Source organism: Schistocerca piceifrons, chromosome 3 (assembly GCF_021461385.2).
Source record: "Schistocerca piceifrons isolate TAMUIC-IGC-003096 chromosome 3, iqSchPice1.1, whole genome shotgun sequence".
Lineage (NCBI taxonomy): Eukaryota > Metazoa > Arthropoda > Insecta > Orthoptera > Acrididae > Schistocerca > Schistocerca piceifrons.
In genome coordinates, this window is record NC_060140.1 from 36,167,324 (window position 1) to 36,183,691 (window position 16,368).

Genomic DNA, 16,368 nt, shown 5'->3' on the forward strand with positions numbered 1-16,368 from the left:
GCGACAGCGTGGACGTGAACCGTATGTGCAGTTGACGGACTTTGAGCGAGGGCGTAATGGAGGGACGAATGGAGACGTGTCGTCTTCAGCGATGAGAGTCGCTTCTGCCTTGGTGCCAATGATGGTCGTATGCGTGTTTGGCGCCGTGCAGGTGAGCGCCACAATCAGGACTGCATACGACCGATGCACACAGGGCCAACATCCGGCATCATGGTGTGGGGAGCGATCTCCTACACTGGCCGTACACCACTGGTGATCGTCGAGGGGACACTGAATAGTGCACGATACATCCAAACCGTCATCGAACCCATCGTTCTACCATTCCTAGACCGGCAAGGGAACTTGCTGTTCCAACAGGACAATGCACGTCCGCATGTATCCCGTGCCACCCAACGTGCTCTAGAAGGTGTAAGTCAACTACCCTGGCCAGCAAGATCTCCGGATCTGTCCCCCATTGAGCATGTTTGGGACTGGATGAAGCGTCGTCTCACGCGGTCTGCACGTCCAGCACGAACGCTGGTCCAACTGAGGCGCCAGGTGGAAATGGCATGGCAAGCCGTTCCACAGGACTACATCCAGCATCTCTACGATCGTCTCCATGGGAGAATAGCAGCCTGCATTGCTGCGAAAGGTGGATATACACTGTACTAGTGCCGACATTGTGCATGCTCTGTTGCCTGTGTCTATGTGCCTGTGGTTCTGTCAGTGTGATCATGTGATGTATCTGACCCCAGGATTGTGTCAATAAAGTTTCCCCTTCCTGGGACAATGAATTCACGGTGTTCTTATTTCAATTTCCAGGAGTGTATATATATATAAAGGCTGTGGAGGTCACAAACTACATTAGTTTATCTGATGATAAGTGCTATTAAGTAGGTGAAGTTTAAGATGGAAGATAACAAAATATATAGAATTGTTGTATGGAATTACGCCTATCGTGCAGCACGAATTGGGTTATGGGAGTGACCATGTCTGCCTCCAAAGACACATAGGAAACATGTGTAAAATTATATATCCTGTTCTTGAAGAAAACCACAGATTTAGTATCTGGGTACAACTGTAGACTGTTAAAGGGGAAACAGGGTGAAGAGAAATCATGCACATACCACGAGGTAAAAAAATTCATTTATTTCTCATTCAACTCAAAAATAATTTTACATTTTCAAAAGCAGACACAATAATACTATTTCCTTCTTCTCGAGTCGATGGAGAACAGCACACTCACGGAATTCCCGGTCTTGAATAGCAGCAAACTTGAAGATTCGACACATCCATAAAATCTTCTCCTTACCTTTCACGTAGATGAAGGTATCCATGCGGTCATATAATCGAAGCGACATCACCATATCTTTAGAGGGCGTGCCTGGATCATCCCAGTGAATTCCACGACAGAAATGTGTTAACTACTTTGCACTCTTCCGTGCTTTAGCGCATTTCACATCCTTGAAAGACCTCAGAGATGCAATTTTTGCTGATAATATCTCTATCATTCCTGCATCTTCTGTGTACGCCACGAATACGTCTTTAAATATGAACTGTCTACGCTCATCATCATAGAAACCCTGAGTCTCTGCAATGAAGTTCACACCGTGAGATGCCATTGTGGAATGCTCTCGATATGGCGCTGCACCTGTTCATTTATACAGCTCGTCGCCCAACACCCGCAAGCGAGCAGTAATTGATCACACACTCGTATAGAACTAGAGCACATGCGACGGTATGTTCCGAGAATTTTCCGAAGATTCAAATTCTGTTCGGACATCTATAGATCCAGTGGATTGTGGACTGAGTAGACACTTCTTCTTAACCATTTTCACAGTAAGAATCACGAAACCTCACATACATGTCGTGTGCCAGACAATATATATTTTCATCCCATTGCAGGTGTAAATTGTCGTATGGGTGGAATTCTGTATTAACTTGCAGTTGTCGAATACAATAGAATCATTTGCTATATTCTCTCTTCTGTCAGTCTGAAACGCAAGTATCATGATGATTCTGCAAAGAGGGTTTAATAGCCCATGTTTCTCTGCTTGCAGTCAGTAGCACTGCGTAGCTGGAAACCTCCCACGAGTGGAATTTTAGCGATAGGTATGTACAGGATTTCAGAATCTTTAAAAGTTTCAAGCTCTCCTCGTCTGATACACTGATGTGAAGAATCTTCAGTATTGTCCAACGTGTAGGGATAATATTCTCGATCTCCTTCAATGTATGAGTTACTATGCTTCTCACTCCATACCAGAATGAGTTCCTGTTTAGCATTCATAATGATCTGCCTCATGTCCTCAAAGCAGCCAATAGCCATGTTTAGAGGTATGCATACAGTAAATCGCTTGTACTCTGCAGCTGCTCTATCCGCCAGATCGTCTATGAACTGTCCCGCATTTCTATTTCCACAACGTATTTTTCACCATTTATATCGAAATGTAGTTTGTTGTCAGCCTCGGTGATATTTGGGGTGCTGTTGTACGTCTCCAGTCCAATCAGTGCAGTACTCCATTCTCCAATGCTCAAATAAATTGGCAGGAAGTAATTTGCATGTAATACAGATGATCGTTCTTTTAAAGTCAAAGTGTATAACACTGCATCTGATCCTCAACTGATGAAGGAATGTTTAGAGCTCCTCCTTATATATTCTGCTTTTTCTTCTTTGTAAACGTCAAGAGAAACATGATGAATAGATGTCCGCAGAGGTGTGCATTTGAGTCCTGATAGGGCCGAAAATTGTAGAACACACGTTTTCTGTGAGTGAGGTATCGTTGTAATTCTTCTGGCAGTTGCCTGTCACCAAATAAGTCGAAATAGTACACGGATCCGCATTTTTCATAACATATAACACCCAGAGGGTGCCGGGTCTTGTAGCAACATCTGAATTCACAATACCACATTCACCAGTTATCCACGCAGTCTTCGGTAATGTACCCCGGATAAACACAAACGGAATCGTGAAATGTTGAATTTTTTTCTAACAAACTTAATAAGATAAGTATTTGTCAGTGGCCAATCTGGTAGGACTGCTAATTGGCTTTCTTTTCCTGTGCGGTTTTAAGTATACTTCTTTTCAAATGGCTAAGTCTTCCGTAATGCAGTTATGTCTTCTTGCTTCTTCTAACTGTGCTTCGCAGTTTTGCACGTTGTTGACTGTTCGAGTAATAATTACAGTACCACCAGCGAAGAAGCCTACTGCTGAGAGAGCGGAGAGGCTGGAATGAGGAATGGAAGAAAACCACCAGACGTCTTGTATGTTGGCAGAGCTCGAGGTGCTTTAACCGATCGTCTTCTTCTCCTCGCATCCTTCTGCTTCAGAGCGTTTTTATCTGCATACATCGCTGTCAAGATACAGCTCTTCAAACAGCCCTGCTTCCCACACTTCTCCTTCTTCGTGTTTTGTGCACAACATGCAGCGTTCATAGCTCGCTTCAAATTCATCACTCCTAAACCCAACTTAATTTTTCCACGGATGGTTTTATCTACTGCAAATGCCCCATTGCGTTGACCTATACCAATATCCGTTCTTCTGCGAATCGCCTTAGTCTTATCAGTCCCATCTGCAGTGTGACGACTTGGGAGGTCTTTGTTTGCGGCGTATGCAATGTCGTGTTCCATACACGCTTCGTCGAGCGGATTAACCCATTTATCACCTCGCGCCAAGCGTTTCTGAAGCTTTGTTCCAGCTCCACAGCAGTTATATCCCGGATTGTGTAATTCCACTGGCAGTTTGTCTAGAATACCACAATCTCTTCTAATGCGTCTCCTAGCACACATGCTATGCTACTGAGGTGGTTGTGGACTGCGCACCCCAATATATAGCAGATCATTAGCATCAATCCACCAGTTTTGTGAGCAGGAAAACCAAGCCATTTGAGTTGCGTTCTATATAGAAACACATCTGGTTCTGAGGTTTTCTGCAACTACCCGGTGTAGAGGCAACCTGCAATTTCTTCACCTTTTCTATCCCTCAAGACATAAGTTCCAGGATTCTTTCTTTGCACTTTTGAGACCGTAAATATTTCTGTTGACCAGGCGGTAGGTATGATTTCGCAGATGCTGTCTTGCGTACGAAATCGCCTACATTAAAGTTCTGTTTGCGTGATCCAGCATTTTAATGCGATAGTACACCGTATCGAAGAGTCTATTATGATGAACATCGATTGGTCTCATTTTTCTTGTGCTGTGTTTGGTTCGATTATGCTGAACAATTCTTTCTGGGAGGAGGTCTGTCCATTTGTATGAGCCACGAAGATTAAAGCGCATCAACATTTGACCTTTTATTGTTCTGTTCAGACGCTCCACGATACTTGCCATCAGGTGGGTGAATGTTGAGTGGTGATGTATTCCACACCGCTGCATCATGGTGTGGAAATACTTACTGTGAAACTCTCTACCGTGATCGGTTTGGAGGTTGGCCGGACATCGATTCGTCCCTGTCTGTACCAAACGCTCAAACACATCCGAAACATTTCTACCCATTTTTGTTTTAAATGGTAATGCCCAGGAAAATTTGGAATATGTATCAATGGCCATTAAAATATATTTGAAATCATTATTCTCATGTGAACATACCCTCATATCTACAAGACCAGCCTGTCGTAAGTCCTCCAGACCTTTAACCGTGACGTACCTACGAGGATATGTTTTGCATGTGGTTTGTGCAGTTCTCTAACTACTATCTCTACACTTATTCGATGATACCTCTCTCTCTTTAAGATCAGAGATTCCTGAAACAGCCTCTTTTGAATGAGCTGTATTACGTGCAGCAGCTGATGCCACAAGCTCGTTGGAGTCGTCAAAATATATTTACTACGGGATTCCATTGTTCACTGCTTTGTGTTCTATGTCAATACAATCGCCGCTGCTGCTGTTGTTGTTTTCGCCATCAAGTATTGGTTTTATAATGGTTTTATATTTCTTGTTGCTCAGGCTTTTTGCGATCTTATGTTCATCAGTCAAATGCAGTATTTCACGGTACGTGCCCCAACCTTAACTGAATAATTAATGGGATTTTCGTGGGTGTTATGAAAATAAGATTCCTTTAGCCAGGTGTTCTCTCAAACCGCCTATAGCCAATATGGATTGTGTCATCAGTTACATTTACAGGCTGCGTAAGCAACGTATACGGCCTTCCTCTGCTGACGCCGAATGTTCTGTCTACCTGGCCATGGGCGTGACGAATATTCAAATCGTCAATGGCAGCACCATCGTTATCGTATAGTTTTGTTTTGGTTTTGCTGAGAGCTGCCTGAGAGGTATAGTAATAGGCTTAAAGGTCTCTCTTAGTGTTTGTTGTCGATACACATGCCCTATCCTTAGCAACAGTAATTTCTCTCGAACGGGTTTCCGAGCCTGAATTACTTTCTGCTTAGAACACATTTAGGTGCATACTAATCAGACGTCTTTGCAGCGTGAGGCTTTATGTGTCTGCTCTACTTCCTCTTATTATGTGCCTGATCCCCCTTCTCAACAACAAGGGTCTCTACATCTATTTACTTTTTCTGTTAAGTCGTTTAGTTTCTTACCGATTTCATTAACTAATTTATTTAACGCATTGATCATTCTCAGAAGAGTCTGGTAATATGTCTCTAGCTTCCTGCACATACCTCCAACTTTATGCACGACAGCCTGAATTTTCGCATCATTGTACAAGCGAATGTTCTACCTATGTACATCCATTCTCTCGGGTTGAGAGCCAGACACGTGCACGAATTTGTCCGTGCTGCAACGCATACTGATGTACTAACCTCTCTTACCGGGCTATACATGGTGAGAGAATTGTCAGAGGATGTGTTTCGATAAGTGCTGAAGTGATATGGAATACAACTCAGTCCATGATAAGAAGATTGCAGCACTGCACTGACACTGATGGTCATCACAACGAGCACCCTCTGTAAATGGACGTTCATGTCACCTCTGTGAGCTTCAAAGACCTTATGCATCACTGAAATCGTCTCGATAGCCGTTCTCAGAAAATAAGTACCAAACTATAGCACCCCATTAAAAAAAATAAAAAAAAACAGAGTTGACCTTCAAATCTCTGAAGCGACCCACCTAACAACAAAAAACCAACGTCATATTATGGCCCCCATTGTCCCATGAAACATTTGTCTCACAAACGTTTCAGCTCCTATCATACTTTCGCAGTTATTCTTGGTGTCAATAGTTAGTGAGTCATCCAGTATATACAGAAACTCTTGGAAGTTTCACCTGTACCAACCATCATTCAGTTTTCTTGTTACATCAATAACGAGATCTCCATACTGTGAATAGTTCCAGTAATCGGCACATAACTTCACAAAGTCATGGAACGACATTTAAGTTCCTATAAGTGCATGGTAAATGTGTTTACATTCCGATTGTCTCGTTTGAAAGCGACAACGAGGTTTGCATTATCCCTAACCAACTTTTTTGGGATCCTGGAATATGTTTGGCTTAGATAAAATACATCAGCACCCATATGGCGACCGAAATAGAAGTATTTTCGAATTTTTTCTTGGTTTTCCTCACCAACATAATCAAATATGAAGACAGTGTTTGGCTGTGCTTTTACAGGTGCGGGATACCACTGCTTTCACTGAATGTCGTGTATGTATCGCCTGTTTCACTGGCACTTGCTCCTGTAATAGCTGATACTTGGGCTGATACGTGCATCCACATCTTATAAGTTCGTAATTGAGGTGTACCGTAGGTAAACACACTTTTAACCCAATTTCACACATAGTGCAGGGTCATCACGCACTGTTGTGATAGATAGTGTAACACCAGTAAGGCGAATGTCTGGGGGGAGGCGGTGGGGGTAAGAGTTGGATAAAACTCCGTCGTCATCTGCTGATGTATGTAGCGCTCTGAACGATACACGTGGGGGGTTGTAAAATAAGTTTCCCCAGTCGATTGTGGTCAGAGTTGTGTGTGAAATGAAAAAAAAAGAGCCTGAGTCATTAAAGACAAGACATATCTTTATATTTGTACATAATTTTCAAGTATATTGAGACATTTGTCATACCGCTTTATAAGCTTCAAAAAGCCTTACAGGAAAAAATCAGGGCGTTGCATACGGAAAAAGCGTTGAACGGCTTGTTTGACGTCAGCATTGCTGCCAAAGCGCCTTCCGCAGAGAGTCTTCTTCAAAGCAGGAAACAGATGGAAGTCACTCGGTGCGAGATCCTGACTGTAAAGCGGATGGTGTAGGCGCTCCCAACCAAGAGTTGCAATGTGGTTTTGCGTTGCCGTCGCCGTGTGTGTTCTCGCATTGTCATCCAACAGCAGAACGCCAGATCTGAGAAGGCCAGGCCGCTTTTTCCGAATCATCTGTTTCAATTTCGACAGAGTGGCACAGTACCGCGTAGCATTGGTGGTTGCATCCTCCAGAAAGTCCAGCAGCACAACTCCTTTGGCGTCCCAGAAAACGGTGAGTAGCACTTTACCTGCAGGCGGAGTGCTTTTCAATTTCTTTCGGACAGGTGATGACGGATGTTTCCACTCCATGGATGCGGCCTTCGGTTCGGGCGTGTAATGGTGGACCCACGGTTCATCCCCCGTCACAATCCGAAACAGAAGGTCGTTGCCACATTCATGGTAACGCACGATCTGTTCCAGGTTGAACGCTATGCGTTGTTCAATGGGCGGGGCACCCATCGTGCTGACACCTTCCTGTATCGAAGAATGTCGTGGATGATCTTGTGAGCTCGCTCATGTCCGATTCCCAGTTCTCCCGCTACTCCATTGAAGGTGATACGCCGGTTCGCTTTAATCACGTCATCCACCTTCCTGGCATTTGCATCTGTAGTGGCCGTGCTCGTCCATCCAGGCCTCGGTATGTCCTGCACGTGCTGACGTCCATCACTGTGTTGCTGGCACCATCTCTGCTCCATTTGCCTCGACATCACACCTCACCCATACACCTCAACAAGGCGGTTATGAATTTCTGTGCCTGATACTCCACGTGCCCATTCATAACGGATAACAGCTCTGACTTCCGCGTTTGACCACGACTCAGATCCGCACCTTCTCTCCATAGCTCCGGGAAAAGACTGAGTGGCTGGCCTCCGCTTTGCGCAGCCACTGCGACAGCGCCATCTGCTAGATCGCGGTCGGCCTCTACCCAGTGGTGTCTTGCACGCGCGCGTTCACCTGCTGTGTCGTCTTTCGCCCACATCACACATCTCTGCCCACAGTCGGCAGGGGAAACTTATTTTCCAACTCCCTCTCGTATTTCGTCCCAGTAGAACTCAGAAATACGCACTTTAACACCTTCTGATGCATTTTCAGTTCCTATTCTTACATGCAAGCATGTGCTTTACCCACGTTTACACGTTTCATTCCACTAGGAATTGCACTGTATGTAGAACTGAAAAGCGTGGATACACTTGATACCTTGTTAACCACAGCATTTGCACTCTGTGCCTGCACCAGCACAGGGATGTTATGCTGCGATGGTGACTAGTACTGTCCTCCATCTTGCTGTTGTTTAGGACCGGCAGCAGCATTTGATGTGTTGGGAGCACACTGTGTGTGTCTTCGTCACACAAATCGATGAGTGGAACAGACAGTAACAGTGTCCTGCTCCAGCAAGTGCGCTATGTGTGCTAAAGGATTCCACGTGGTCACTACAGGTTCAGACATGCTGGGGTTGTCGCTGCCACAGGTCCCGGGGTTGGTGCAGGTCTAGGCAAGATGGCGGCTGAGGTCGCAGCAGGTGCGGACACAGCAGAAGTCGACATGTTGGCGCTTGCTGCTGCAGACTTGGACACGCCGAAGGCTACTGCTGAACAAAGAGACGAGGAGCCGTAACATATGGACCAACACATGAAAACAACCAATAATAATAATAATGCTGACTAAAGACAAGGATGTGGTATGAGATACTTACTCTTCTTTAAATATTTACTATTAAAAACAGTCTTGATCACGATTTATTTACCCTGTTCTGCAGGACTGTGCTGGATCACGACTGGTGTTGAGGCTTCATGGTTCTTCTCTTTCTCCTTCTTCTTCTTCTTCTTCTTCTTCTTCTGCTGCTGCTGCTGCTGACGACTGAGTGGAAATGAGGCTGCAGAGATGATGAGCTTGCCTTATGATGCCTCTGATGATGTCATCAGATACTGCCATCCTAATGGCTGAAGTCTATTATGTGAGTTCCTACCGGTTCCCGCCGTTTTTTTCTGGACGACCATCTCGGACTACATCACAGGAGGGGAGTGTAGGAGGGCTGACAGCGAGTCAAAGGGTTGCCTCTTGTGCTTCAGAAGACTGACAGCACTTTTATCGAATGATCTATGGTTACAGCACATGAATTTATCAGCATGAGTTGCGAAGTGTGTCTTAGCCCCATCCTGCCTCATCTTCATTATTTCATGATATGTATTTGTCTCTACCATATATCATTGCTATCATCACAATCCTCCAAAGCATCGTTACAGCTAGTATACTCCTCCCTCTCCTGCACAGACATCTCATCCATTGAACGCAGTAAACAATTACATCTCTCCTCCCAGTCCAACAACTAGACAGTCCTTTTTCCGCTATTTCTCCCCAGACCGCCATCTTCGAATATATCATGGGAGGGGAGGCGAGAGGGACAACAGTATGGTGGTGGTGCTGTGAAATAGGTGATTTGTACTCCGCACCTCATGGTTAACATACTGGATGGAGCTGCTACCTGACAATCAAATTACGTCTGTCCTATTTGTCAGCCAAGCAGAGACTGAGTGCTTTTCCCATCTATTTCCAGATGGGGGGAGAAGGGATGGGAGCAATGCATGCGAAATAAAAACTTATGACCAAACTATCCAGCAGGCTCTAAGAGACTGGGGAGAAGGTACAGAAGGACAAGAACACGTTACGTGACGATACTCGTGTCGAAAACGTTGACCAATGGGTCGAAGTATTTGCAACGAGAGCAACTCGTAAAGCGCAAAATGTAATTCAAGGAGACAACAGTGCACAGAAGGGTTACGAAAACAGCTTTAAAGCGATTTGATAGCCGATTTATAAAAATGGAATCTAAAAGCAAGGAAGAATTCCAACGGCCCAGATCTGAAGCGTTGCAGAGTATTGAAGGTCGGTGTGACAATGGCAGCGTGTGTTCAGAGTCCATTGTGACGTCAGAGTCAACAGTAGGTCCGAAAAATAGTGTTGTTCACAAAGCAGCAAAATCACCCACTTGTGGTCATGACACGGAAAAAGATCGCGAAATCATTAACAGACGCGAATGTACGTCTGAATGCTAGACTTAGCAAAAAAATAAATAACTAAATAAATAAATAAATAAAATAAAATAAAAGAAAGTGCCAGAAGTCAGGTGTTCAGATGCACACAATGAGAACTGACAATCAGTACATGAAATCACCAATTGCGCAGGGATTAACGATTCCTCAGATACGAACGGCTCTACATAACGCAGCGGAATCCGACACGCGGGCTAAAATGTAACATAACACTGAGAGGTGTAAAACAAATGAACACAAAGCTCCACAAGAGTCGAATCAGGTAGCACCAGGTCACTGTACCGGGCAGTACATATTGTACAATAATTCAATGACTCTGGCGAGACAGGACACAGGCTCTGTAATGAACAGCATGTACCAAGGTCGGGAAGCATTACCCGTGACAGACAGTGCAGTACGTCCGGTGCAATCTGAGCCACATAACGGCGTACAGTTGCGACGATGTAACTCACCTTTGGATGACAGTGGAAGTCTGCAGTACCCGATGGCTATACTTCGTACAGACGAGAGTGATTTAGATACGACAGGAGGGACGAGTGGCAAGTTATAACAAACACCATACGGTGCCACGACGAAGTTTGACAGTGACCACTTCGTCACTGCAAGAAAATTTCGACATTACGAAGAGGATGGAAATACGTTGCGTCCCTCAACATTTCTAATTCACTTTCAAGTAGGTTTACCAGAACATTGGCTGTTAGCTGATCAACAAAATTGTAGAAAAAATTCCAACAGTATCGTTAATCTACTAGTCACATGATGAGTTTAGATATTTGTTTGTCTCATGTTACTGCTTAATTGAAGAATAGAATACAATTAAATATGAGGTGCTACAGAAGACATTATAAGAAATTTCTGGAATGAAAAGCCCAGAAAAATTCTTTGAGAACATGACGAATAAGAATCACTGTCCATATAATCCTTATAGCGATGGCGAAGTGATCCGCCTCTCTACGATGAAACTCCCATTACGGTACCAACAATCATTGGCAGGAAGAGGAAGCATTTAAAGGAATCGTCTGTGAATTAGGTATCAAATTCAGTGAGATGGTGCACGTAAATGTAGAAATCAACGAGAAAGTAACAGTGATAGGCAGAGAAATGGAAACGGGTACAACAGGAACAATGGTAATAATGGAAGACAGATTCCAGAGCTGAATTACAATCGTCATGGAGCAACTTGTAACCCACTACGAAATGGGTATAAAACTGGGTTCTACGGAAGTAGTGATAATAACAGAAATGGTAACTGGACAAGCAATGACAACAGACCGCGTGGTTTCAAGCAACGTAATCCAAACGATCTGAACACGAGCAGTCCCCTGGCTGTTGCAATATTGCAAAAGAATCCCAACACATGATATACAGTCCAGTAATGGGGTACTTTTTGCTTGCAAAAAACGAGGTAGAAAATGTTATTTTTAATACTGTGCATATTGTTCAGAATATGTTGAACCCAAGTTTTCGATCTCCAAACCCATCGGGACATCTACTCGAGGCCAAAAAAAACCACGAAATTTTAGCACTTTTTTATGGTTTTTGCCTATTACTCGGACACTATGCATCCTACTATGCATTTACTATAAATAAAATGAAAGAGCATTCAATTTTGCGTCGAATAACCTGCTTAAATGTCAAAGTCAGTTGTAAAATTTCGTTCATTTTCACCAACTTGGTCTAAAAGTCGTCTCCAACGCCTGTAACTCATAAATAGTTACTTCAAAGGAAAAATTTCAATTTATCAAAGCTGTAGAGAATGAAATTTCATGTTACAAAAGCATCTAGTTTCTGTTTTCGGCACTATTAAGCGTTCATACACTTGAAAGCCCACGTAATTCCACTTTTTTTTTAAGTCAAAGTTATTCAGTGAAGTGAAATTACCAGTGGGAAGACGGGTCTCAAATTATCACATATGTAAGTATATCCTTTTATTTTTTCATTCATATGTACTTTTATTTATTTCTATTCATGCCTTAATTGTTAAGAGAGGGTTGTTAAAACGGCGTCCGATGTTGGCGGTAGCCTTTCAAGTTCAAAAGATTTTCATGGGCAGACTTTACAAAAAGCTCGTACAAAGTCGGGCAGTTGCAATTCCCTAACAGTGCTTACATGAACCGTTCTCCTGCCTGAGGGACAGGCAGCTTGCACTGTGAGGTGTGGCAGTTCTCCCATAACATGTAGTAGTTTCCTTTTTCCTTGGCCAAAGAAAGAGGAAGTGGTATCACATCCTGCGAAGGCATAATTGAAAAGGGCAAATACGGAATAAAAAATGAAAGAATAGTAATTCGACCACACTCCTGCAGATTTCTCTCTTTCGAGTTTATGGAAGTAAAAGTTGTACTTGTTTCCACAACCCATTGCCTTACTGTCAGACAAACTTGGGAAATAGCTGTTTCCAAAATTAATGAATCCGTATCTTCTTCTGGTTGTAGCACTTGAATACCTCCATCCTCAACTTACCGCATTGGCTTCAAAATCAAGCGGTTCTTGTTGCACTCATTTGCGAGAAACTTCTCCTCTGCGACTGCAGCATTTTCATCTTCATCGAAAATGATATCTGATGAAGAACCTGGTGTCCTTAAACGACGAGATCCTTTAGAAGACTTTGCTCCCCTTTGCGAAACATCACTTAGGTAGCCATCAATCATAACTGCGATTTCGGATCCGCGGTGCTTTCTCAACTAGGTTTCATATTTCGCACTGATGGTTTCAAACTTTTCTTCGATGTGCCAAACAACCTTATGGAGCAGGTGACCACCATCAACTGCAAAGCTTTTCATTTTGGGCGCTTCATTATTTTGGCGAGGTGTAAATGCAGCACAGAGAGATGATATTGTACCCTTATTGAGACCGTCTGCTGCGGACAACGACGTGTGGTGTGGGGAAAGTTCAGATGAGAAACAGAACTATCAGACTGCTTGAAAGCACACAGTCTGTGACAGGAATCGCCTTATTCCCTATCTGGAGAGCCGTCGTGCACGATGAAAATGTTATAACCTTAAGGTTACGCTGAAATGAGAGGTCTTCAAAGCTTTCTCTTTTAATTCTGGTGATCCGTTTAATTCTTTCAAATGACGCCTCATGACAGTTCATCGATTCATCCCCAATTATTCGACTGCTTTTTGACATAAGCCCATTACGTTTAAAACGAAAAGGTGGATGTTTTAACAGCCAGTCATTCTGTTTGTCGCTGTCTGCTGCATTTCGATCTCTGCGTGAAGCTCTTAAATCCACATGTTGTTCGCTTGTTCCTGGTGATATACAACAGAATTCTTCAATTCTTTGACAAATATCCGGTAAGGGTACCATCCCTGAAGCGCACTTTGCGAGCACGGAATCTGAAAACACACACCCGTGAGTTAAGCCGCCTTTCGCCTTCATTGTCTTCAAAATGTTTGCACTATTGTCAAATCAGACCATACCCCACACCAAAATTTATCACTTCGTCTAGTGGTGAAGGAGCCTTGAGCTGTAAATTTGTTGAATTCAGCGGCATCCATTCCAATATGAGCATCTCTTGTAAGTAAAGGTACTGGGCCTTTTTTATTTATATTGTCGAAGAAGACCCAATCAGTTTTGAGTACTTGCACTTCCTCTGACAACCACTGTGCACTCCAGCTTCAACCGAATCTTCGATCACACAAGAAGGTATTTGATTTTAATTAACACTGCTTTTGTTGTGGTGAGGCAAATGATGCTAAGTGAGAGACATTTAGGAGAGACATTTAGCAGCCTTCTCTATCCAAAAAGAATTAGTTCATAAAATGATGAAACTTGAATTAAGAGATACTGCTAGCATATTAAGGTGCCAGACGCACTTAACTCTTACAAAACGGATGCTATTGCCCTGTTTGAACCCCAAGACGCTTAATAGTGTCTAAAATTGAAAACCTAGATGCATTTTTAACATGGAATATCATGCTCGCAACTTTGACAGTTCAAAATGTTTAATTTGGAGTAGCTGTTTTTGAGTTATAGAAGCTGGAGCAGACTTTTTAGCCATGTTGGTAAAAACTGACCGAAATTTGACAACTGATTACGGTTAAATGGCTGCGTCGATTTTGACATTTAAATAGTAATTCGACGCAAAATTTAATGCTCTTTCATTTTGCTACTTGTAATATTTTAAGTAAGATGCATAATTTCTGAGTAATAGGCGAATATTTTTAAAAAAAGTGCCTAAATTTCTTGGTTTTTCAATCACAAAAAGTTGTCCAAGGGCTTTGAAGGTCGAAAACTTGGATTCTACGCACTCGCAACTATATACACAATTCTTTTACTACCAGCTACCTCTTTTAAGTATAACATTTTAAAAGTTCCATCCTCATTGGTTTCTAAATTGACTTGCTCACGGCATTCAGGTAGCCATGGCAATGCATCAGCAACTTGGTTTTCTGTTCCTTTCACATATAATATTTCATAATCGTATTGCACTAAATATAAAACCCAACGAGATAGTCTCTGGTTCAACAGTCTGCAATCTTTCGAAAATGTGAGAGCTTTTTGGTCAGTATGTATAATAATTTTGTGCCCCCATCGATAATTACGAAATTTCTTAAATCCCCAAATTATAGGTAACGGCCCCTTTTCTGAAATAGTATGATTTCGATCATATTTTGTTAATGTCCTGCTTATGAAGGCAATGGTTTTGTGGACAATTTCCCCTTAAAATTCCACATCCTGAAAGATTTCCACTTCAGTCCCATAATTGCTGCTATCTGTGCTCAGGTGGGATGGCAATGACAAGTCAGGATGATGTAATATGTTATCTGTAAGTAATTCCCTTTTAATTTCTTCAAAATCCCTTTGGCATTCAGCAGTCCAAACGAATGAACTATTCTTTCGTATCAAATCATTTAAAGCTTCACTATTAAAAGCTCGCCCTTTTACAAATTTTCTTTAGAACCCACATAATCCTAAATAAGCTTTCAACTGTTTTCTGTTCTTTGGAGGGGGACACCTTTCGATAGGTTTCAGCTTCTCAGGGTCCTCTTCTATCCCTCCTGTGGTAATAATATGTCCCAAAAATTTGATTTCTTTTCTCTCTAATTCATATTTATTAAACTTCAGTGCCATTCCTCCTTTCTGTAACGCAACAAATATCTGTTCCAATAAATCGTAATGTTCCCTCCATTCTTGAATAGCTATCAACAACTCGTCCACGTAAATTGTGAGTCTACAGCTTAATTCCCTTCCAAACACCCATTCCAAAGCACGTATGAACACAGAAACTGATGTATTTAAACCAGAAGGTACCACCTTGTCATGATAACACTTGCCATCAAAAAGGAAAGCTGTATATTTTGTTGAATCGGTACCCAACGCTATTTGCCAGTATCAATCGTCAGGTCTAAGCAGGATAAATATTTGATATAATAGAACCTTCGCAACGTTTCATCTAATGACTCAGGACGATCTATTTCCGTCTTCACTATCTTGTTTAAAGTCATGGCATCAGTTACGCCACCGTTCTTCTTACTTACAGTAATCAGTGCATTATTATATTCACTGTTGCTACGTTCTGTAACTCCCCATTCAAGCATTTTGTCAATTTCGGCTTGAACGGCCTGATTTTCGCTGTTCGTTCCGGGTATGGGCAAACGAAAAACGGTTTATATGGCAGAATTCCCATGTGATACAAAACATCTTTCACTCTACCACGAGTATCTGGAAACACACTTTAATTTTAATCCATTATTTTCAGTAACTCGTTTTTCTGCACTGGATCGAAATATTGTATGTCAGTGACAATTGTACGAAAGTCTTCTAACTTTTGGTCTAAACTTTAATGCTTCTTACGTGATAACTTTCAAACAATTTTGATAATCCTCCGTTATTAGTATCTGTCTCCATAATCATAGACAGAAACTCTGGTTCAAGATCTTCGTCGGTTTCTTCGAACTCTAAGTTCACAGTCCCTTCCTCACCCATGACACTAAAAATTTCGTTTGTGCAGTTGATGACTACCTGTTGTTTCTGTAGCCAATCTATGCCCATAATTATTTCGGTACTAAGTTCCGAAATCACCACGACCCTTTATTACAAATTCTATCAAAATTTGCGTCTTAATCGGTTTGCCTTTTCTTCTAGTCGCGCCCAATATTCTGATTCCCTACACTGACATCACTACTATTCCTGGCTTGTCTTT